General features: G+C 43.2%; 2 long non-coding RNA genes across 5 annotated transcripts; one reads left to right on the forward strand and one right to left on the reverse strand.

The window, feature by feature from the left end:
• The first annotated feature begins 8193 nt into the window (after nt 1–8193).
• Nucleotides 8194–24230, forward strand: LOC123145761 (uncharacterized). Of its 4 annotated transcripts, XR_006472406.1 has the most exons (6): nt 8195–21060; nt 21418–21624; nt 22468–22529; nt 22876–23119; nt 23754–23887; nt 23978–24230. It is a non-coding gene; the product is annotated as an uncharacterized lncRNA (long non-coding RNA). The 4 variants fall into 4 exon arrangements; XR_006472405.1 differs by having other exon boundaries at nt 8194–21060; nt 22876–23180; nt 23754–24230; XR_006472403.1 differs by having other exon boundaries at nt 8197–21060; nt 23754–24230.
• A 223-nt stretch (nt 24231–24453) lies between these two features.
• Nucleotides 24454–25068, reverse strand: LOC123145762 (uncharacterized). Its single transcript, XR_006472407.1, has 2 exons — nt 24827–25068; nt 24454–24751 (listed from the first exon to the last, which is right to left on the reverse strand). It is a non-coding gene; the product is annotated as an uncharacterized lncRNA (long non-coding RNA).
• Between the last annotated feature and the right edge of the window lie 519 nt (nt 25069–25587).

The following is a 25587-nucleotide window of genomic DNA, read 5'->3' on the forward strand; positions in this document are numbered from 1 at the left end:
TCATTGCTTCCATCCGTGGGTCACGCATCATAGCTTTGTCGCCGGCGAGCAGCACCGGGGATGGGGTCGACGCGCCAGCGCTGCTGGAGAGTAGGAGAACCACCCCATGGCCGGCGATGAGGGCTTCATTGCAGCACCGACAGCCTCTGCATCACCACACTGGTGACCTGACGAACGTCGCGCCCCATTCGGCGTGCAGCACCGGCGAAGCTCCATTGCAGCCCCGATGGCACGACAATAGCTTCGATGCAGCACCAGCGACACCCCGACGAAGCTCCATTGCAGCGCCGGCGGCGCTTCATTGCAGCCCCAGCGGAGCTCCATTGCATCCCATCATAACCCCTTGCAACACCGGTGCGCGAGCAGCCCAACCTCCTCTTGTGTGCTGCATTGCAGCACCGGCGGTGAGCGACGCCCGTCTCCGGTCTTCATGCTGCGTTGCAACACCAGTGGCAGTGGTGTGCTGGTGGCCAGCGTCGCCCCTTCCCCGTGAGCAACAATGGTGGTCGCCCATGGCAAGGAAGCACACAACTCGTGGTGGCGCCCCCTCTCCCTCGCAGCAACAGCCCCCCCCCTATTTTGGGCGGGATGCAGCGGGCGGTGATCATCGTCGCCGCTCCCCGGTTTGCAGCAACGGCAGCTGGTGCTTCGGCGTCGCCATAGGTGCCCTCTCCCCTCTCGTGCAATAGAAGAGAGCTACGGGAGGAAAAAGACGAGAATGAGTGGAGGAGAGAGATCGTGTGAGAAGAGATAAGGCTGGAGGCCAAAGCGGTGGGATGGCCCACAAAGGGCATGTGTTGTACAGATAACACGGCTTACACGTCGCTATGTTATCCGGCTTATTGAAATGTTTTCCAAAAAGAAGAGGAGATGCATCCTCGAATTTCCTATCCGAACTGTGAAAGCCCATATAGTTGTGAGGCCCAGCACTAAAGAAGGAGGATTTTAGTGGGCTTGGCTGACGAGTTTCTATCCAGCTTTTCCTCGAAATCATTAGTTGAGGAGCGCTCCCCGTAAAGATTAGTCGGGGAGCGCTCCGCGCGCGACATTGAGACTTTTTCGGGGTGCTCCGCGTGCGACATTTGTCGCGCTGACGGGCACTTCCGTGATTTCCAGTTTTCGGTTTTCCTTTCTGGTTTTTCCTTTTTTCACTTTAGTCATTGTACTTTTAGTGTTTTATAATACACTTTTGATCTGTTTCTCTCTGGTGTGGTCGAACCGTCGTCGTGGACTGTTCTTTCGTTGCCGTCGTCGCAGCCCGCCGCGCTTGTCACCTGCTTACGGCCGTCCTTCTTTAGCGTGGACGGTGCTTCCCCGTTCACACGATCGTCGTTTCCTACCGGTTGCATTCGTGGGTTCCTTGTTTCCTTTTTGTTTCCCTTTTTGTTCCCATTATATTTCCGGGATATGGAGATTTATGCGGTAGTTACGGGTGGGGGCTTCCAACACTATCAGATGTCAAGTTTCAACTCGGTTTATGGAATTAGTTCTTAATAATCATTGTGTTCTTTGCAGGTATGGCTTGTCCTTTTCGCCATATGCCGGGTGGCCCGTGTTCTTCTGTTGATTCTTCTGTAGATGTGTTCAGTGTGGTTCTGGATTGACGTTGTTCGAGGCATGTTGTAAGAATATCATTTTATAATTGTTTAATTTTTGGCACACACGCTTATTTCTTTTGGTGCTGCTCATGTTGTTTTGATTTTGATTATGATCCTTGTTTTGATTCGTTGTGCGGAATGTTTCGTGCAGTGTTAGAGCTCATCTTGCTCGTTACATCGAGGAGTGTAGGGTTTTAGCCATAAAGAGGGGTGACAAAGATACTGATCTTGGTCTTCACTGCAATGAGGGTTATTTGTATGGTGTTCTGTTTAGTCATGGTCGGGTGAGCAGCAAATTCCATGGTCCTTCCTGGGAGTGAGTGGTCAGTGATTATGGTGTTCGTCCTCGTGATATAATGACCGTTAGGCTTGAGCATTATGCAACGTGGATTGGTGTTGATTTTCTTGGTTGTGGAGATGCGTTGTCCCCTTTACCGTCTGTTGGTAAGGTTTATTTTTAAGGAAGTTTTTAGCTTGTTTAATTTGACATGATTTTTCTGTTCCCTTGAACCTTTGTAATTTTACTTTGTAGCTTTTGATGGTTTGAGTGATTCCGAGAAGCAACTTGTTGGTAGTTGTTTTTACAGCCGTGGTGTTGATCTCAATTATCAGCAGATGTATTTCATGACACATCAACTCTTTGATGACGAGTACATACTCTGTTGTCCTTTTGTTCACAAGATTAATTCCATGAATGTTAATGGTCATCATATGGCCAGATTTATTTTCCACTGTTTTTCTTTGCTTATGTTTATTTATTTATTTATATTATTTCTTCTATTTATAGTTTTTAATTTTTGTTCTATTTCTAATAGCTTGATGTTTTTGTCAGGTTATTCCTGGTATTGTTGTGAGTAGTTTGAAGGAGTTTGTGACATTTCCCAGGACTGGCGTTTTAACTCTTGAAGTTACTTTGGAATCTCGTGATGGTGATATATATGTGAGCACTCCTTGCTCCTACTTCATTGGCTTGGGTAATAGAATGGTGTTCAAAAAGGAAGGATTAGTGATTTTCTCCAGGCATCGTCTATTGAAGTAAACAACTTGGTGCTCATAACTTTCAAAGAGCGTGATGGAAGGCTTGTTGTTATCTTCAATCTTCTGCCGCAGTGGTGTTAGTTATAGGCTTTGAACATAATGGATTTTGTTTAAAAATCTATACTACAGTGTAATGTTATTTAGATATATGAAACGATATGAACCTAACTGTTCATTTTTGTACTTTTTTTGTAGAAGAGGTATGGCAGTGCATCTATTTTTTAGATGTTTTTTTGGACGGATGTTAGTTAATTGAAGGCATATTTATACATAGATTAGAGGCACGTGTGTGCCTTTGTTTTTTCTATGTTTCCTCTCACATGGGTTTTAGAGACAGGAACGTCTGTGTAGCAGCAAAGAGGCACGGGCGATCACGCGTGAATAGCTTGTAGAGTCACGGTGCGTGTTACGCGAGGCACGGGTGTGTGGGCACCAGAGTCACGTGAGTGAAGCCTCTATAGGCAGGAGGCACAGGTATAGGTTGGTGGCCTCCGGCAGCATACGGCTGTATTGAGAGGAACGTGTGTGGAGCACCAAAGTTGCACGGGGCGATCACGCATGCGGAGCACGTAGAGTCACTGTGGGTTTCATGTGAGGCACGTGAATTGAGTAAACGGAGGCACGGAAGTGAAGTCCGTACAGGTATGGAGGTGAAGTCACTACAGGCACGTTTGTGTGGCTTCTGGAGGCACGGGTATCAACCCTCTTAATGTACAAAAGGTGTGAAGTTCCTAGAGGCACGAGAGATTGGTAGGAGAGGCATCGATGCGAATACTTGGTTAGATAGGCTCAGTTATGGATGCACAGGTGTGAAGTCTCTAGGGTCACGGGCGTGTGGCACCACAGGCATGGTTTCCAATAGATACTTATAGAGCCGCCGTCGCCGCCGTCGAAGAAGCAATGCATGATGACATGGACGACGATGATGACCCTCTACAGTATCTCAATACCGGCTCCTATGAGGACGAGGATTGATGGCTCAGCAGTATGACTCAGGGTTTCAGCGTGATGAGTTGGTGCCTGAATTGCCGGAGGATGAACGTATGATAGGCTCACTTCCGGTAGCAAAGAAGCATAGGAAGAGACCGAAGAAAGGCCGAAATGGCGGCAAAGCTGCTTTTATGAGCCAGCCGCCTCCGCAGCCTCGGGTTGAAGACTATATACCTTTCAAAGGTGCGGCGAAATACCATATCCCTGGTGATCCGATCCTACCTAAGGCCATAGATGGTGATCTAAGGAGACTTCATGACGATGTGCTGCGGAGAGAGAAAAGCCTTATCGCCTCGAAAAATCCAGGATAACCGCTCTACATGGTTAACGTGCCGCGACAAATGTTGTACATCGATACATTCCCCGCGGAAAAGTTCTTCCTTCGATTCGATTACATCTTCGACATGTTTCACTTGACAAAGCTGGATTTTACATTTGTCCGCCTTTTGCCTTGTACATGAACTACATCATCAGGATTGAGCAAATACCTTATATATGTGTCGCTGACCCGTACTTTATGCATGAGGGCTTCTTAGCAGTCTGCCAAGAGCACCGTGAATACGCGAGGAACTACATCGCCGATTTCATGGTCGGCAATAAGGACAAGGAGACGATTCTCCTGCCTTATCATCCCATGTAAGCCATTCGCGGATATCCTTCCTTCGATTTCAATCATTCATTTGCACGCGTGGAGGCTAATTTGAGGTGTGCTTATTTTGGGCAGCGACGGGCGCTCCATCCTCATCATCCTTTACCCCCGATTCTTCCACGCTCTTTACTTGGACTCGTTGAAGAACATGAAGAAAAAGGATTACACCTACATCAAGTATGTTCTCGACAGTGCTATCTTAAGCTACGGCCAACGGGGTGCAGAGATCACGCTCAAGAAGACAAGGAACCGCGCACCCTGCTTCGGCCATAAGACCGACTTCTGCTGCATCCAGCAACCGAGAGGTACTCTCAGTGATGGATTCTATGTCCTCCATCACATGCTAGAGTACAGACGGGATTGCCAGAACCTTTGCATGTCACCTAGATCCGGCGATGCCGATACTTTGCAATGGGCAAAGAAACTAGAAAATATCCCGGATCATCGACTCCGAGCTGAGTTCTATCACATCCAGCGTGAACTTGCCCAAATCATCATGAATGACGTCCTCGGAAAAACAGGGATGTTTGATACGTCTCCAACGTATCTATAATTTTTTATTGTTCCATGCTATATTATATTCTGTTTTGGACATTAATGGGCTTTATTATACACTTTTATATTATTTTTGGGACTAACCTATTAACCGGAGGCCCAGCCCAGAATTGCTGTTTTTTGCCTATTTCAGAATTTCGCAGAAAAGGAATATCAAACGGAGTCCAAACGGAATGAAACCTTCAGGAACGTGATTTTCGGAACGAACGTGATCCAGAGGACTTGGACCCTACGTCAAGACATCAACCAGGAGGGCACGAGTAGGGGGGCACGCCTACCCCCCTGGGCGCGCCCTCCACCCTCGTGGGCCCCATGTTGGTCCACCGACGTACTTCTTCCTCCTATATATACCTACGTACCCCCAAACTACCAGATACGGAGCCAAAAACCTAATTCCACCCCCGCAACCTTCTGTACCCGTGAGATCCCATCTTGGGGCCTTTTCCGAAGCTCCGCCGGAGGGGGCATCGATCACGGAGGGCTTCTACATCAACACCATAGCCTCTCCGATGATGTGTGAGTAGTTTACCTCAGACCTTCGGGTCCATAGTTATTAGCTAGATGGCTTCTTCTCTCTTTTTGGATCTCAATACAATGTTCTCCCCCTCTCTGGTGGAGATCTATCCTTTGTAATCTTCTTTTGTGGTGTGTTTGCTGAGACCGATGAATTGTGGGTTTATGATCAAGTTTATCTATGAACAATATTTGAATCTTCTCTGAATTCTTTTATGTATGATTGGTTATCTTTGCAAGTCTCTTCGAAATATCAGTTTGGTTTGGCCTACTAGATTGATCTTTCTTGCAATGGGAGAAGTGCTTAGCTTTGGGTTCAATCTTGCGATGTCCTTTCCCAGTGACAGTAGGGGCAGCAAGGCACGTATTGTATTGTTGCCATTGAGGATAACAAGATGGGGTTTATATCATATTGCATGAGTTTATCCCTCTACATCATGTCATCTTACTTAAAGCGTTACTCTGTTCTTTTGAACTTAATACTCTAGATGCATGCTGGATAGCGGTCGATGTGTGGAGTAATATTAGTAGATGCAGGCAGGAGTCGGTCTACTTGTCTCGGACGTGATGCCTATATACATGATCATACCTAGATATTCTCATAACCATGCTCAATTCTGTCAATTGCTCAACAGTAATTTGTTCACCCACCGTAATACTTATGCTCTTGGGAGAAGCCACTAGTGAAACCTATGGCCCCCGGGTCTATTTCCCATCATATTAATCTCCCGACAACAAGCTATTTTTGGCGCCGTTTTTATTTTGTTTTCTTTACTTTGCATCTTTATCATAAAAATACCAAAAAAATTATCTTATCATATCTATCAGATCTCACTCTCGTAAGTGACCGTGAAGGGATTGACAACCCCTTTATTGCGTTGGTTGCGAGGATTTATTTGTTTGTGTAGGTGCGAGGGACTCGTGCGTGGTCTCCTACTGGATTGATACCTTGGTTCTCAAAAACTGAGGGAAATACTTACCCTACTTTGCTGCATCACCCTTTCCTCTTCAAGGGAAAAACCAACGCAGTGCTCAAGAGGTAGCAATGTTCTACGAAGAAGGGAAAATGTCGCGGGAAGATGTCCGAACACGCGTAGCCGCTCAGCGTCTGGACCTGAAGCCTTTCACTTCGCTCGGGGACTTCTCCCTGTTTTGGATGGATGGCACGACATGTTTGAGTGAATGACGATATATGACAATGTGTCTGTTTAGTCACTACTTTCTTTATGACGAAACTTTGAGTTATGCATGACGAAACTTTGTGATGTAATTAAATTGTCCTCCTCAACTAGCGAAGATCACTCTAGTTAGGGCATTTGGGTACGATGAACTTTATTATTTATGCTTATAATACGTTGTTTCTATTTTTGCTAAGTCTGTATCTTTCTTTTGCTCAATTATATATGTTGCATATTATCGACTCATGTGACGATGCAGGTACATTGATCATCGATGGTGAAGAAGTGCTACACTGTGTACGTAGGGCCCAGGTGCACCGGTTTTCGGGTGGCAGCCACAGAGGGTTCGATAGCAGAGCCGAAGCGGAAGATAGTTACTTGAGGTTGACGCTAGCGCGAGAGAGGGATCAGAACCGACGCCTCAAAAACTACTACATGTCACTTAACTTGTATCGCTATATCGTGGTTATGATGAGACGACATGATTTGTGTTGAATGATATGATAAGACTATTATGTGTATGATATGATGAGCATATTGCATGCTTATGATATGATTAGAATAGTATATAAAACTTATAAAAAACACCGCAAGTACGTAGCTGAAAAAATATATGTGAAAATATAGCAGTAGCGCTCTTTAGCAGGAAGCAGTAGCGCCGCATAGAAGCGCTACAACTACTTATCAGTAGCGCTGGATAGACAAACGCTACTGCTAAGCTACTTATTAGCAGTAGCGCGTTTCTGAACAACGCTATTGCTAAGTAGGTATAGCAGTAGCGCGTCGCGTTACTGCTACAAGTTAACTGTAGCGCCTCCCCTGCGCTACTACTAGGCATTTGACCCGCGCTACTGCTAGGCTTTTCCCTAGTGGTGTGTGTGCCATATCGAGCGCACAATTAACAACAAAAAAATCGTATGAGATGTCTATAATTATCACACACAATTCTAATTACTGACTTGTTTGCCGGATATCACACACATCTTGTTACGTCGAATCGTTTGTGTTCATCTGGATCATCACAAACAATTTATCCGAGTGAACTATATGTCGTCTATCGCACATATCTGGATTTGGGTAACTGTTTGTGTCATCGCAAACAGTTTGTATGGATCAACTGTGCCACGTATTGCACACGCAACTCTTTTCTGAATCGTATTTGATGTGTCCGCCATCGCACATAGTGTGTTTTATTGATGACAGTTTTATTATCATACCATTTGCGGTTCATGCATCTCACACAGTTTGGTCGAAGGATCTCCAATACATGTGTTGCGTTAGCACCATCCCGCAGTAGCACAAACATAATTTCAAAATTTTGAACATTATTTGTAAACATGAGTTTTTGGGAATAGCAAATAGTTTTCCAAATTCTGATCATTTTTCAAAACTGTGAAAATAGAAACAAAAAATGAAAAGAAGAAATAGAGAAAAGAATTCCATTTTTGTAAAACAAATTAAAATAAAATAAAAAACAAAAAGGAAAAGGAAAGGAAAACCAGTCAAGGAGGATTAACAAAAAAAGGAAAAAAAACCAGAAAGAACCGTGAAGAAAAAAAACGTTTCCTAGCCACTTGGGCTGGCCCATATGCGGTTTGCTCGCTGCAATGCAATGGGCCTTGGGCCGCGCACGTCTCTCTCGAGTCGTCTAGGAGGAAAACCCTATTTGCCGCTCTAGCAGAAGCAGAGCAAGGGATTCGTCTACAGCTCGGCCGCCGTTCGGCTTAGATCCAAGCACGCCGCCGGCTTTAAAGGCGTGGGGCTGTAGATCGAGAGAGCAGTCAGGCGGCGGCGACTCGGGAGTACGAGCTCGACGGAGGCTGAGCATCGTCGGGTTCGGGAGTTGGAGAGGATGAGGGGGAGGCGGCGGCTCGGCGGGCGCCTGGGGTCTCGGCATCCGACCTCGGGTCCAAGCTGCCGACGGAGGTTTTTGCGCCGCGAGCACGCTGAGAGCCTGAGGTACCTGGACGACGGCCACGGCGATGCACGAGGCGGTGGGCGGCGGCGGATCCAGTCATGCTCCTCCTCGAATTCCCCGTCGTCGTGCTACAGAGGGCGTCTTCGCCCACATCTCCTCACGCCGGTGGACGTGCCGCCTCCTGCCGCCGGTTCCGTCTGCCGGCCGCGACTCGGTAAACGGACAGAGCATGTGCTCGCGGCGGAGGATGCTCTCTCACTCCCGCGGAACGCTCGCCAACGCCGCCACCGCGGACAAGGTAGACACCCTCCTACAGCGTGATGTTGTTGCTTCCCAGCTGTTTGCCGCGTGATGCTCTGCTGCTGCTACTACTTTGCTACTGCTGCTAATTTGCCCCTCTGGAACTCACAAGGAAGATATAAATTTTGTGACTAAAGCATATTTGATCAGCCGTCCTGTTACAAAACATAGATTTTTTTTATAGCATCAGGCAAAGAATCGTAATGTGCACTCAGTTCACACAGCACACACTCTTTTTCTTTAGGGAAACATATACGGAAATTGTGATTTGAAAGGACTATCAATCTACATAAATCATGGCAAAGTTTCCTAGTACATTTTTCGGTGCGGGTTCATTGAGGAGATTCAAGATACAATCTGCTGCTGCTAATTTGCTGTAGTGCTGTTTTAAAGATAATGATGACAGATTACCACCATCAAGCATTTGCTAATGACGAGGTAGAAATTTTCTATAGTTGCTAGCCAATGGAAAAAGCAAATCAGCCAGAGTTCTATTTCTCATTAGATGAATGACAGAAATGGATTATTTCTTTAGATTATGAACTTAGCACGCTGTGAAATACTCCTTTGAAGTTCAAAGAATGGCTGAAGATCATTATGGACAGGCTCAGCTTGCACCATGTCACTTGACTCGTCAAAAGTCACACCCTGAGGAATGCACATTCGCCGATCGATAGGATCCCAACACATGAAGCGCTCAGTAGCCATGAGAACGACCAAGCAGACACTCGAGAGGAATGTCACCTTGCAAAGCAAGGAAGGCTGACTGTTGACGAGGTAGGTGGAAGTGTAAACAACCTCAACCCAAAAGTGAGGTGAAAGAGAGGTGTTGATCTTCAATGCACAAGCCGCCTCAAGAAGTTGACGATGCTTACGATCAGCAAACCATTTTGAGCATTTGGACCACGACATGAGAACTGAGAAAGTGTGCCCTACTCAACAATGAATCCGCACATGGAAGACACAATTAGACTCTGCACATGATAGATGAACTTGCAAGCAAAATCTTCATGGAAGACACAATTAGGAGTGGGAAACCTGGCATGAAGCATGGGGGCAAACTTCTTACTGATAGATAAGACCTTACTACAAGAAAAGCATATAATATATCCATGTGTGTCGAGAGAAAACATCTATAAAGATAATATAGTGGCGATGGCCTCTTTTTGAGGCAAAGGGAGCTCAACCACAAACATCAAAATGAACAAGATAGAAAGGACGAGACACAGTCTCGCTATGAAGATAAAGTAATTAAACCTGTTTGCCAAGCCGACAACCTGACAGTGACAGATCCAAGAAGACCACTTCGAACTAAGGATGAGAAACAAGAACCACACAAGTGACAAAGACGATGATGCCACAAAGAGGCAGTAAACGAAGTAACCGAGGCGGAGAGACTGGCGACGGTGGCAGCAAAGGGAATGTTAAACCAGTCAAGCTCCTAGAGGACCTGGGTGTTACAACGACGATGGCCAACACTAAGTAAAGCATCTATTTGAGGATCCTAATAAGAACAAGAGTTAAACTAAAGAATGACTGTACAACCAAAGTCGACAATCTGACCACCTAAAATGAGCTGCATGGGCCAAGGAATATGAGCAAAAGAATAACATGAAAAGACGAAGTAGTAAGAGTGCCTCGACTGTCGACTTGGAGGGAAGTTCCATCATCAGTAAGAACATGAACATGAGTATCTGAAGGTCGAATAGCTGACAAACTTGAAGAATCATAAACTATTTGAAAATACGTCCAGTACCAAGGATTCATAGAGGTGTACTTGGTTGTGTAAAAGTGGTCACTCGATACTAGAAAAATCAGTAGCAAAACCTATTGAGGTAGAACCCAACGAATTAGCTAGTAGACATGGAAGTTGCCTAATCTCCAGTGTATTCATTGTCCAAACCGAAGAGGTTGCCGAAGAAGTATTGTGCGATGAAACTAGAAGTAGCAAGTAGGTGTTCTGTTAAAGTTCAAACACCCAAAAGTATTTCTCGTTCTTCTTTGTTTAGTTTAATTTGGTTTTTGATTGCTTTCTTTTGTGTTCCTTTGGGTTTTTTTTGCTTCCTATTGTTTGTTTGTTGTTTGCTTTTAAAAGAAACCCTCCTTTCGTTCTTTTGGTGTTTTGAAGTTCTTTCAGAAAACAATAGAAATATTTCTTTGGAAGTTTATTTGATTGCCTCTTCGTTAAAACTTTGGAAATCTTTCATCTTTGCGTTCTTTTTTGCCTTTGAGAAAAACCAAATGTTCTAAATTATTTCTGTTGTGTTTCTCTGAGTTCTTTGCATTTCATGTTTCAGGAAATTCAAAAATATTTCTCTTTCGTTGTTCTTTTGTTTTCTTTTGGTTGTTCTTTTTGACTTTTCTTTGTTGTTTTCTTTTTGTTGTTTCTTTCGTCTTTGTGTTTAAATTGCAAAACCCAAAATTTCCAAAAAGATTTTTCGTTTGCATCTTATTGAGTCCCAAGTGTTTGTAATATTTTTTTACTTCCTATTGTTTCTTTTGTTTGTGTGTTGTTTGCTTTTGAAAGAAACCCTAAAAGATATTTCTTCATTCTTTTTTGCTTTTTCTTTGGAAGTTTATTTGATTTCGTCTTTGCTGAAACTTCGGAAATCTTTCATATGTGCTTCTTTTTGCGTTCTTGTTTGCCTTCTTTGAGAAAAGAAAAATAATCCAAAAATATTTCTAAAGTGTTTCTTTGAGTTCTTTTTTGCCCTTTATGTTTCAGAAAATCCAAAAATATTTCTCTTTTGTTGTTCTTCTGTTTGCCATTGATTTTCTTTTGGTTTTTTTGGCTTTTCTCTGCTGTTTTCTTTTTGTTGTTTCTTTCGTCTTTGTGTTTAAGTTGCAAAACCCAAACATTCCAAAAAGATTTCTCGTTTGCGTCTTATTGAGTCTTAATTGTTTTCCTTTGGTTAGTCTTTTTGGCTTTTCTTTGCTGTTTTCTTTTTTTCATTTCTTTAATCTATGTGTTTAAGTTGTAAAACCCAAACATTCTAGAAAGATTCTTGTTTGCTTCTTATTGATTCTTAGTTAATGTTTTTTTTTGCTTCCTATTTTTTCTTTTGTTTGTTTGTTGTTGCTTTTAAAAGAAACCCAAAATCATTTCTTTATCTTATTATTCTTTTGATGTTATTTGAGGAAAGCACAAAATATTTTCTCGTTCTTTTTGCTTTTTCTTTGGATGTTTATTTGATTGCCTCTTTGTTGAAACTTTGAAAATCCTTTATCTCTGCTTCGCTTTGCCTTCTTTGAGAAAAACCAAAAATTCCAAAATCATTTCTGTATGTTTCTCTTAGTTCTTCTTTGCCTTTTATTTTTTAGAAAATCCAAAAAATTTCTCTTTCGTTTCTCTTTTGTTTTTTCTTTGTTTTCTTTTGATTGTTCTTCTTGGCGTTTTTTTGTGTTTTCTTTTTGCTGTTTCTTTCGTCTTTGTGTTTAAGTTGCATACGTTAAAAAAAGTTGCAAACCCATAAATTCCATAAAGATTTCTCGTTTGAGTCTTAAGTGTCTGTAGTGTTTTTTTGCTTCCTATTGTTTCTTCCGTTTTTTGTTCTTTGCTTTTAAAAGAAACCCCAAAAGATTTCTTTGTCCTTTTGTAGTTTTGTTCTTTTGAAGTTCTTTGAGAAAATAATAATATATTTCTTTGTTCTTTTTGCTTTTCCTTTGGATGTTTATTTGATTTCCTCTTTGTTGAAACTTTGGAAATCTTTTATCTTTGCTTCTCTTTGCATTCTTTTTGCCTTATTTGAGAAAAAAATACCAAAATTATTTCTGTTGTGTTTCTCTAGTTCTTTGCCTTTTATGTTCCAGAAAATGCAAAAATATTTCTCTTTCGTTGTTCTTTTGTTTTCCTTTGTTTTTTTCCTTTTTCTGTTGTTTCCTTTTTGTCGTTTGTTTTGTCTTTGCGTTTATTTAAGTTGCAAAAATTCCAAAAAGATTTCTCGTCTTAAGTGTTGAGGGTGAACGAATTTCTGATTGGCTCGTATGTGCTTTATTGTTGAACTAATGAAAAGACTAAAAATATTTCCCTTGTCTACTCTTTTGTACAAATTGTTAGTAGTAAAACCTGCAAAACCTATCGATGGAGAACCAAAAGAAGCAGCTAGCAGACACTGAAGTCGCGTAATCTCAAGTGTAGTGAGGGGCTCAACTGAAGAGGTTGACGAAGAAGCACAAGGCTATGAATAAAAACTAAAAGAAGTAGGTGTCGAAGTCGTGTAATCTCTGTTCCTCCTCGATCCGGTTTGGCGTCCTTCCCCTGGTTGCAGGTTTTGTGGCACGAACTTGATGTTGCTTCCCATGTTCCCTTTGGTGGCCCTTGGCCCCGGTGGCAGGTAGCGTCGTGCACACATCCTGTGGGTTAGACTAATGTTGAGTAAATCGTTAACTGGTAACTGCTCGCTGAGCTTGGGATTAGTGATTAATCGTTGGATCGGTTTATTAACTGGATTAATTGGTCAACCACTAGAAGCAAATTTTGTATGGAGGAAAAATCTACATTGCAAATAGGAGGCAAATGGCACCATTTTCTTTTCTCAAATGATCACAAATCTTTATACAATAACAATCATCCATGTGGGCATCAAAAGTCATCTATGTATACAACAACATTTTTTTGCTAATTTCTGCCTGTGTCGCAACTTTGAGAGATGGTGGCCACACGATGGCGACAGATAGAGGGAAGGTGACGGCCTCCGCGCTGGGCATCTGAACGGGTCGGTTGCCGGAGGTGGTAGGTCATGAACGAGGGGAAGTAGCGGCGTGTAGAGGGAGAAGAGGAAGCGGCGACACACAGGGGAGGAGGGAAGTGGCAGCACACCGACGAGGACCTGGTCAGTCGTCATCTAAGTCGGGAGGGGATGAGAGGAGCAGGAGGGGTTCTAAACCCTAGCTATTTAGGAGCGGGAGGGTTTATGGGCCAAATAATTAGGCTTTGTTTGCCCACAAGTTAACAGGCTAACAGCGATTAATCAGCTTGACAACAGATTAGTCGGTCTAATCGACCATTTAATCGGCCTGGCAAGTTAACGCGATGAATATGTGTTATTCGAGTCGGCCACCCGATGAGTAGCGATTAACTGATTAATCGGGTGAATTCTTGGGCAGTTGGTTAGACATTGCGGTGCCGACTGCCCCTGCTCTTGCTTCGTCGATAGATGGTGCTTGAGCATTCGGCTATGGCGCCCACCAGGGGAAGACGAGTTGTGGGATTGATACAGCGACAGAGCAACTCGTAGCCAGACAAAAGATGCTCAACCGGACTGACAGGGAGCGGAGCGTGCACGAGGGGTGTGGTGGAGGGGTGAAAAAGCCGTCGAGAGCGGACCGCCACCGCCATTTAGCTTTTGGACCTGGAGTTGAGCGGTGAGGGGATGGCGACAGGGGAAGCGAGGAAGGCCGGAAGAGGGCACCGAGAGGAGAAAGGCATCATCCACCCTACACTTGTGCGTTAGCCGCGACTGCGGGCGGTTGTGGGCAGATCCGGTGTCTGCATGTGGATCTGCTACTTGGGATGAGATGACATGCTTGTTGAGTGAGGTGTCACAACTATTGGGCCGTGTGGGTGGGTTTGGAGAGTCTGTGTTGTGCTTCGGTTAAGCCTTCATGAAGAAACGGACCAAGTGTAAATCAAAAGGCACATATTGAAGAGTAATAATATGATCCTGCACTCTGGAGTGCATGAATGCACGAACGAGGCATGAACATTAATATGCTTGGTGAGCTCATGCTTCATATAGTGAGGTGCAATCCTGATAACATATACTGTATGGTGTGACAAGAGAAGAGTAATGTAGTGATAGAAACACCAAAATCCTCAAGGTCGTTAATGAACTACACTGGGTTTGGAGAGAGAAGGAAGCCGTGTGATGTGCTCTGTCTGAGTCTTTGTGAAGAAATGGACCAAGTGTAAATCGAAAGGCACATACTAAAGTGTAGTCTGTTTCTTCGTCTTCCGGGCAATGAGAAAACCATCAAGAAAACACAGTAAGTAGAAAGGGACGAGCGAACTTGAGCATAGGATTAAGAGAGAGACGGGGAGAGGTAGTTCCACAAAGATTTCGTAGAACAGGGGGGAGGTGACTTAAGTGGATGAAAGTGGGAGCAGAGACAAACTGACTTAGAACAAGAATGTGATATGAAATGTCTGGACGAGTGACATCTAAATAGACAAGACTCCCGACAAGATGACGACAACGCATCAGATACAACAAAGGCTCATTGTCGGAAGCACAAAGGTGGACGTTGAGCTCCATGGGAGTGTCAACAGTGACCTTATCACTAAGCGCATCACAAGTAAGAAGATACTGAATGTACTTCTCTTTGGGAAACAAAGAAGCCATCAGAGGCAGAAGAAACCTCAATTCCAAGGAAGTAGCGAAGAGGACCAATATCAAACATAAAACTATTCACTAAGACGAGCCTTCAAAAAGGCAAATGCACTTAGAGTTGTTGGCAGTGATGGTCATGTCATCGACATATAGAAGCAATGTTCGACCTTGAGCTGAAAGATGGATGTACAGTGTAGATCATGAGCATTTGGCAAAAACTAGTTGCAGTCATTGCTGAAACAGAACACTCAAATCGGACGATACAGGCTAAAGGCATAGAGATAGCGACGAAGACGCCAGATCGTGCCATCAGGAAAAAGATATCTAGGTGGTGGCTACATGTAGACCCTCTCATGCAACTCACGATTAAGAAAGACATTCTTGACATCAAGCTGAGAGACAGATCAGTGGCGAACAAATATCACAGCGAGAAGTGTGAGAAGAGTGGTCATGTGGGCCATATGAGAAAATGTTTCATCTTAGTCATAGCCATGATCCTGTTGAAAGCCACGGGTCACAAGATGAGCTTTGTTACGCAAGAGAACCATTAGAGTCTAAATCTTGTAAACCCACTTACAAGACACAAGTGATGGGATGAGCATAGGGAAGAAGGGAAATGAGATCCCACGTGTCGGTGCGTTCAAGAGCAGCAATCTCCTCTGCCATCGCATGTCGCTGTTCGGGATGAGCATGGCGTCACGGTATGTCGTATTGTGAAGAGCAGCGCTAGAATACCCATAGCGATCAATATGCTGAAGCGGGCGAGCGTAGAAGCCATAAGTAGGTTGAGCTAGAGGCGGTGCATTGCCAACAGAAGGAGATATAATAGTCGTGGGAGATGGCTCATCGAAAGATGACACATTAGAAGAATCCGCAAGATGCGGACGACTAGTGCAGTAAAGAAGAGGATTGGGTGGAATCATCGGAGAAGTATTAGGGAATGAATGAGGTGGGGAAGCCGCAGGTGATGATGACGTGGGGTCTACGACAGTAGTACAAGAAGACACATTGGAATGGAAGAGGGCAATACGTGAGTGATAGGACGCGTCAACACCATTATGGTTGGTGAGTTCATGCTTTTCATGGTTGTGCGCAATATTGGTAGCATTTGTACTGTCTGGCAGATGGACCCCTGAGATCATATTGAACAAGGTCGGAAGGACGACGAGACACTGTCTCGCTATGAGTATAAGGTAATTGGACCGTGGATTAGAGAGATCATCGGAGACGGATCCAAGAAGACCAAGTCGAACTAAGGATGAGAGATAACAAGTGATCCAAGGGGATGATGCCAATCCTGAAAATAACTGGTAGACAAGGCAACAGAGGCAGAGACTGGCGATGGTGGCAGCAGAGGGACTTGATCCAGCATCCCATGTGCCTATGCACTCTTCGTACCCCACCGATCCGGCTTGGCGTTCTTGTCCTGTGTGCGGGTTCTGGGTCACGCACTTGATTAAGCACCCCAGGTTCTCCTACTGCGCCCTTGGCCTTGACTTTAGGTAGCGCCTGTCCTCGGCTCGTCTCGTGCATAAACCAGGTACGCGTCGACTGTCCGAGCTCCTGCTCACCATTGGTGGTGCTCGAGCGTGCGGTTATGGTGTCGCACATAAAGGGAACACGGGATGTGGGATTGCGACAGTACTCATAGCAGCCTGCAGCAAGGCAAAGAATGCCCATCCAAACTGGTAGGGAGCAAAGGTGGGCACAAAGGTGGACGTTGGCTCTAGTCTCAGACTCTCAGTAGTGCGCTCATCAATAAGAGCAGCATGAGCAAGATCCTAAATGTACTTCTCTTGGGAAATAAAGAAGCCATCAGAGGTAGAAGAAACCTCAGTTCCAAGTAGTGAAAGGGACAAAGATCAGACAATAAATCTATTCACTAAGACGAGCCTTCAAAAAGGCAATGCACTCAAAGTTGTTGGTAGTGATGATCATGTCATCGACATATAGGAGCAAAGCTTGACCACGAGCTTAAAGATGGATATAAAGTGCAGAATGATGAGCATTTGGCAAAAACTAGTTGCAACCATCGCTGAGACAAAAAATCTCAGACCATGCACGAGGGCTAAAGGCGTAGAGAGAGAATTGACGTGGATAGAAAGGACGAGGCTCATCAAGAGCAGCACGAGCAAGAAGATACTAAATGAATTCCCTTAGGAAATAAAGAAGCCATCAGAGGTAGAATAAACCTCAATTCCAAGGAAGTAACAAAGAGGACCAATAGACATAAAAACTATTCACTAAGACGAACCTTCAAAAAAGGCAATGCACTCAGAGTTGTTGGCAGTGATGATTATGTCGTCAACATATAGAAGCAAAGTTTGACCCTGAGCTGAAAGATGCTATAAAGTGCAGATCATAAGCATTTGGCAAAAACGAGTTGCAGTCATCGCTGAGACAAACACTCAAACCAGACACGAGAGGCTAAAGGCATAGAGAGAGCGACAAAGACGGCAGATCGTGCCATCAGGAAAAAATATCTAGGTGGTGGCTACATGTATACCTTCTCATGCAACTCACCATTAAGAAAGACATTCTTGACATCAAGCTGAGAGACAGACTAGTGGCGAACAAATATCACAGGAGAAGTGCGCGAAGAGTGGTTATGTGAGCAACATGAGCAAATGTCTCATCGTAGTCATAGCCATCTTCATGTTGAAAGCCATGGGTCACAAGACAAGCTTTCTAACGCAAGAGAACCATTAGAGTCTAAATCTTGTAGACCTACTTACAATATACAAGTGATGGGATGAGCATGGGAGGAAGGAAAATGAGATCCCACGTGTCGGTGCGTTCAATAGCAGCAATCTCCTCTGCCATCACATGTCGATGTTCGGAATGAACATGGCGTCACGGTAAGTGGTATTGAGAAGAGCAATGCTAGAATACCCATGGCGATCAATAAGCGGAAGCGGGCGAGCGTAGAAGCCATAAGTAGGTTGAGCTGGAGGAGGTGCGTTGTCAACAGAAGGAGACATATTAGTCGAGGGAGATAGCTCATCGAAAGATGACACATCAGAAGAATTCACAAGATGTGGACGACTGGTTTAGTAAAGAAGAGGATGAGGATGAATCACCTGGGAAGCCTTAGGGGACGAATGAGGTTGGGAAGCTGCAGGTGACGATGACGTGGGGTCTACAACAGTCGTACAGGAAGACACATTGGAATGGATGGATAAGGGCAATACATGAGTAATAGGTGTATCGGCAAAAGCCAGGAAAGAAATATCCTCAATGAGAGAGGCCGAAGGAGAGAATTGACATGGATAGAAAGGACGAGGCTCATCAAAAGTCGCACCCCGAGAAATGCTTATCCGCCGATCGATACGATCCCAACACTGATAGCCCTTGTGCTCATCAGCGTAACCTAAGAGGAAACGTTCAATATACTAAGCAACCAGTTTGAGGGGCAAGAAGAAGGTATTAAACGCAACAAAACAAACGAAGCGTTGTGTAGCCATGCATGAGAACGACCAAAAAGACACTCGAGAGGAATATCACCCTGCAAAGGAAGGTTGACTGTTGATCAGGTTGGTGGATGTAGAAACAACCTCAACCCAAAAGTGACCTAAGAAGACACATTCAATATACTAAGCAGTCAGTTTGAGGGGCAAGAAGAACGTATTAAACGCAACAAAACAAACGAAGCACCGAGTAGCCATGAGAACGACCAAAAAGACACTCGAGAGGAATATCACCCTGCAAAGCAAGGAAGGATGACTGTTGATCAGGTAGGTGGATGCAGAAACAACCTCAACCCAAAAGTGAGGTGGAAGAGATGCGTTGATCTTCAATGCACAAGCTGCCTCAAGAAGGTGACGATGCTTAGCAAACAATTCTGAGCATCAGGACCATGACAAGAGAACTGAGAAAGTGCGTCCTGCTCAGCAAGGAATCCGCGCAATAAATGATTGATGAACTCGCAAGCAAAATCTGCATGGAAGACACAGGAAGGAGTGGAAAACCGGGTATGAAGCGTGGTGGCAAACTTCTTACTGATAGATAAGACCTCACTAGAAGAAAAGCATAAAATATATCCATGTGTGTTGAGAGAAATCATCTATAAAGATGATATAATAGCGATGTCCTCCTTTTGAGGCAAAGGGACCTGGACCCCAAACATCGAAGTGAACAAGATCAAAAGGACGACGAGACACAATCTCGCTATGAGGATAATGTAACTTAACCTGTCTGCTAAGCCAACAAACTGACAGCCTAAAGACACACCGCCAGAGACAGATCCAAGAAGACCACGTCGAACTAAGGATGAGAGACTAGAGCCACACAAGTGACCAAGACGATGATTCCAAAAGAACAGGTAAAGAAAGTAACCGAGGCAGAGAGACTGGCGGCGGTGGCAGGAAAGGGAAGGTTAAGCTAGATAAGCACCCAGAGGACCTGGGAATTACAACTTCGAGGGCCAACACCAAGTAGAGCATCCGTGTAAGGATTCTAATCAGAACATGAACATGAGAATCTGGAGGTCGAATGGCTGACAAACTGGAAGAAGTTATATGAAAATACATCCAGTACCAAGGATCCATGGAGATGTACCTGGTTGTGTAAAAAGTGGTCACTCGGTACAAGAAAAATTAGTAGCAAAACCTGTTAATGTTGAACCAAAAGAAGCTGCTAGTAGATCGCCTAACCTTCGGTGTAGTCAGGTTCTCAACTGAAGAGGTTGACAAAGAAGTACTGGGCAATGAAACTAGAAGTAGGAAGTAAATGTTTTGTTAAAGATCGAAAACCCAAATGTATTTCTCATTCTTCTTGTTTGGCTTCATTTGGTTTTTGATCTCTTTCTTTTGTGTTCTTTATGGTTCATTTCCTTCTTATTGTTTCTTTTGTTTATTTGTTTGCTTTTACAAGAAAACACAAAATATTTCTTTCTCCCTTTTTTCTTTTGAAGTTCTTTGAGAAAACAAAAAAAATATTTCTTCGTTCTTTTTGCTTTTTCTTTGGAAGTTTATCTGATTGCCTCTTTGTTGAAACTTTCGAAATCTTGTATCTTTGCTTGTCACTTTGCATTATTGTTTGCCTTCTTTGAGAAAACCAAAAATTCCAAAAATACTTCAGTGGTGTTTCTCTTAGTTCTTTGCCTTTTATATTTCAAAAAATCCAAAAATATTTCTCTTCCATTTTTCTTTTGTTTTCCTTCGTTTGCTTTTGATTGTTCTTATTGGCTTTTCTTGCTGTTTCTTTTTGTTGTTTCTTTCGTCTTTGTGTTTAAGTTGCAAAACCCAAAAAATCCAAAAAGATTTCTTGTTTGCATCTTATTGAGTCTCGAGTGTTCAAAGTGTTCTTTTTTTCTTTTTTCTTCCTAATTTTTCTTTTGTATGTTTCTTTGTTGTTTTCTAGAAACCCCAAAAGATTTCATTGTGCTTTTGTTCTTTTGATGTTCTTTGAGAAAACAACAAAGATATTTCCTTGTTTGTTTTGCTTTTTCTTTCGAAGTGTATTTTATTGCCTCTTTGTTGGAACTTTGAAAATATTTTACTTTGCTTGTCTTTACATTTTTCGTTGCCTTCTTCGAGGAAAAAAATTCCAAAAATATTTTTGTTGTGTTTCTTTAAGTTCTTCTTTGCCTTTTATCTTTTCGAAAATCCAAAAAGATTTCTCTTTCGTTGTTCGTTTGTTTTCCTTGTTTTTTTGTTGTTCTTTTTGGCTTTTCTTTGCTGTTTTCTTTTCATCGTTTCTTTTGTCTTTGTGTTTAAGTTGCAAAGCCCAAAAATTCCAAAAACATTTCTCTTTTGCCCTTATTGATTGTCAACTATTTGAGGTATTCTTTTGTTTTTTTCTTCCTATTTTTTTTGGATGTTTGTTTGTTGTTCGCGGAGGGCGAGGTGACGCAGAATCGGAGGGTGGACAGCGGCGAAGCACAAATCTTCTCGGCGAAGGAGGCGGCGGCCGAAAGAATGGAGAGCTCGCCTCCGACGTCGGAGCTATCAACGGGGAAGATGAATCCCCAAGCGCTGGGTTGTAACAAGAGGTTAGTGAAAGGCAACTTGCATCACATCATAGATTCAGGGATTTAGGAAGTAAAACTAGTCATGACTGAAGAAATCCTACAGTTAGAGCAAGTGCTGATTGGTCTCTGCATTCAGAAAAAAACATGCTATACTGTGCTTGCAGGCTGATTGCTCTCTGCATTCAGAAAATTCATGCTATGTGCCTGTGTTTTGCAGGCTGATTGCCCTCTACATTCAGAAAATTCATGCTATATGTGCCTGTGTTTGCAGGCTGATTGCTCTGTGTTCTGAAAAATTATGCAATATGTGCCTGTGTTTGCAGGCTGATTGCTCTGTGCATTCAGAAAATTTATGCAATGCATGCCTGTGTTTTGCAGGCTTAGGATTGGTGCTGCCGCACCGAGCAGAACACCGCACCCAAGTTGAATCAGCGCACGATCGAGAAGGCTGTCAGGTGTTGCAGAGAGAACCCAACTGAAAACGTGATCACGCCGGTCCTTGGTACTACTTTCGACTTTTTGGGCGAAGCATACGACTTGTGTGTACATGTAGGTGAATATCATCCGGAAAGCATGGTGAAGCAGGTGTGTCATCCTTGTGTACCATTTGAGATGATGTTATGTCGTACTTCAGCGAGTCAGCAGATAACTGCTTCTGTATTGACACCTTGTGCAAGAATGAGAACCAGAGTCTGCTTGACATGAAAGTCATAAGTTAGCACAGATAAAGTGCGTCAAATGAAATCAACAGGAATGATAAGCTTAGTTGGGAGCTTCAAACTAGAGAGTGACGGGCTTACTGAGAATTCAGGTTCGATGGGGTGCCTCCAGCTTAAATAAGGGTTTTTGGTTTCTGCTTCATAATCAAGTTGAGCAAAACGGCGGAAAAACCAAGGGCATCAGTTCATGACCAATTATTCTGTTGCCGACAAGCTGGTCCCTAATTGTATAGCCTGTAATCCGAACGAATCTTGGCTCCTCGTGAACAATGAAGTTGCTGCATTGTCGGGGACATCTTTGTTAGTGCGGCCAAAATAAACAAGCTGAGGGTGAGGGGTGGACTATTGGGTTAGACTAGTGTAGTGATGCGCATGAATACCAGGCTAGCTCACTGTCTGGTGCATCTATGAACTGCTCAAGGAGTTCAGCAACACTAGCTTATTTCCTTCAAAGAGGACTGTGATCTCAAACTTTTTATTTATGTCTTCAGTCTCTGCCTATTTTAGTTATTCCCTTCATTTTTTGTCTGACCATAGTATCTTAGGCTCTAGTTCATTTCTATTTATTCAGTCACCCATTTCTGTTAGTGTTCAGTTTTTATGTTCATTGCTCTATCTGCAATTTACATGAGCTAACTCTCTCAGTCATCACTCTTTATTCATTAGTCCATGTTGAGTCCCTCAATTTTTCCTTTTTCTTTTTTGGCAGTCTATGCTGCATGCTCGTCAGTGACCCTGTCAACAGGAAAGGGAGAGAGTAGAAGTTGAGCGGTAATCTCTTCATTCAGATGTTTTCCTTGGCAATCGTTTGACGCAGAGCGTTCTTGTCTTTGGATTTTATGGACGTTGCAAACTAACATGCATGATTCGAAAAGGGACTACTTAACGGCTGGCATTCAGTAAACTTTCTGTCGAATTGTTAGTAAACTTTTGATACAGAGCCTAGATATCAGGTTTTTTTTTTCTATTTTAGATTTCTTTTGTTTAATTCATTGTTCTTCTTTTAATTCATTGTCATTTCTTCAGTCTATATTCAGTTTATGTGTTTTCAGTCAGTTTTCAGTCTATTATTATCATTTCAGTTTTTAGTCTTCATTTTATTTTCTTCATCATTCAGAACCCATGGATTGAATGAGGTTTCAGTGGCGTCGAATCGCACCATGATCAGATACATGCTGTGAAATCATATTTTGCGTGGGGGCGCCAACAAGCCTGCCGACAGCGATGTCACTTCCAGAGTTCTAGTGGTTGTAGCAGCCAAGAAGGAACTGCCTATTGCCGGCGGGGCTCAAGCGGTGTCACTTTCAGTGGCTATAGCAGCCAAAAAAACCAAAACCCCTCTATATTCTGATGGCAAATCTGTAAGCATCTCACTAATGAAAGAGCTTATCACCATGACGTGCACGTGTGCGTTTTAAAAATGTGAGGCTAAGGTCAACCATCAACCCAAAATGTTTCTCTGTCACTAACCACCTGAAATTTATGTACAACTTTTCAGTTTTTATTGATTGATTGATGGCTTTGTTCTTGACAATCCTTTACGAATCTACTCTGCTTTTGCGGATAGGCGAAAAAGATTGTTTTTTAGTATTTTTTCTTCAGTAGATTATTGAACGAGGTTTCAGAGCAGATTGAGAGAAAAAGAGAAATGTTAGTTCATGCTTCAGTACATTATTTTTCTTCATTACTCTTTTCGATATTTCTTGCTTCAGTACATTATTTTTCTCTTACTACATTTCTTTGTTCTTTTCATTCCGAAAAGGCTACCTTAGCAGCACAACTACGGTCTTTTTTTTTTTTTTTCCTTTTCAGCTCTCAAACTGCAGCCTAGTTTTGTTGTCAGTTCTCTGTTTTTGATGGATCTGATATGGTTAGCCCTATCTAGTTTTCCTGTATGTGCTACGCCTAGTTATAACTACTTCCATCTTTTAACAGCTGTCCTAGTTTTGTTGCTCACCGGCTGGCACCTTCTTTTTCTTTTTCTCTTTTTATCAGATGTATGAATTGCACGTGGCATCACATAAATTACCATTCGAGATAAGTTCCAGTCTGCAGATTTCGGGGGACAGTATGGCTGGAATACGCTTGGTAACAGGGAGCATTACCACTGCTGTGTACAAGACCCCTAAGTAAGACCAAATCAAATTTAAGGAGGGATGGAAGGAGTTTATTATGGGGAAGGACCTAAGGTTTGGCAATGCTATACTAATCACTTTCAGATGCAGCGCATTTGAGGAGTTCATAAGGATAATGATCATCAACAAGATTTAAGAGTTGCTTGAGTTCAGTCAGGAGGATGAGGATGTGATTTTCGGAAGTATAATTCGTTCGCGGCACAACAGTTTTTAATTTGTTATTGTTGTCAGTGGAACAATGAATTATCAGTGTGTCCGTATGTATATGTTTGCTAAGCTACTGGAACCTTTGTATGAACCATCTGTTTTCAGTATATTTTTCTTCAATCTGCTTTCATGTATGTATTGTCAATCAATGGACAAGCTATGCTCAATAGCATCAGTCTTTTCTCAATCATCATCAGTCATTGATTCTAATCTTTCTCTCAGCCGATCGGCAGATGGTCAACACGATAATGGGCCCAAAAAAAAAGAACCCAAGTGAAAGTCAGACGTCTGTTTGTTAGACACTCCCTAAAAATATGAGGGGTTAAAAATAACTAGAAGTAGTGTGAGCCATGAAAAACCAACGACTACCTTGTGGAGTGAGAGAACGTTCAGAGATAACAATGACTACACACTGATATTTTTAAGATACGGCTGAAGCTGTGGCTGGGGACGTCCATGAGCTGGTTGGATCTCTGCTCGGCTGCCGCCGTCCGCGAAATTGTGATCGCGCCTGTATCTCTGGTGAAGGGAAGCGGATGGGTGCACGGCTAGAGGCTGGTGCAGCACGTACGGCTGGGGCTGGGACAAGTCGTGGCGAGTGAGCTCCGGCAGGTAGGTGTCCGTGGATCTCAAAAACTGACACAACCCAGCCTGCATGAAGCATATTGATGTTCAGAAAGTGGATCCGGCTGTGGAAAATGATTTTTGCTGCCAATGAAATTTTACATCTTTTCTGACGCACTTGTAGAAGCGTGGTCCGCCTTGGGAGATGAAGGTTGGGCAAGGAATCAGCGGGAGTACCTCGTCCGGCTGGGATGAAGAAGATGAGGTAGTCATCGTTCCCGAATCCCGATCTGCTTCCTGCCGACGAGGTTGAGGAAGATAATGAGAGGGGGGCAGAGGGGAACGAATCTTCCGGTGGATTAGCTGGCGTCTGATCCGTAGCCCAGGACGGGTCGGCCCGTCTGAGCCTCCTCGCGGCCTCGCGGGGGATGACGGCCGTTGCATTAAAAAAGGGGTAGTGCGAGTATACGGCTGCAAGTTAAGACATTAAGCTATAGCTTATTTTCCTTTTATTATTTTCTCTGTAAAACTATGTCATTTCAGTTTGGGAAACTAGAACTCTTAGTGACGGCAGAAGCTAAGAGTTTAATGGTGAAAAAGGCAGACACTATCTACCTGCTTGTAATATTGCCATATAGTAGCACTTTTTACACATCATATTTTCTTCAACATGAGAGACTTGATAAATGTGTGTCATACAAAAGTGGTATATTAGTTCTTTTATTTGAGAGAAGTACATATTCGAATCCTCAACGTTCAATTTTTTTGAAGAACAAACCCTAAAATTTTATTGTTATATTTTTTTAAAATCGGACTTCCGTTTTTTCTACGTAACAAGGGGCTGAATATGTATTTTTCTTCTGGTTTTTAATATTTTTTTGCAATGAAGTTTGAAACTTTCTTAGAACGAGCACCATGTTAAT

The sequence above is a fragment of the Triticum aestivum genome, chromosome 6D (assembly GCF_018294505.1).
Source record: "Triticum aestivum cultivar Chinese Spring chromosome 6D, IWGSC CS RefSeq v2.1, whole genome shotgun sequence".
Classification (NCBI taxonomy): domain Eukaryota; kingdom Viridiplantae; phylum Streptophyta; class Magnoliopsida; order Poales; family Poaceae; genus Triticum; species Triticum aestivum.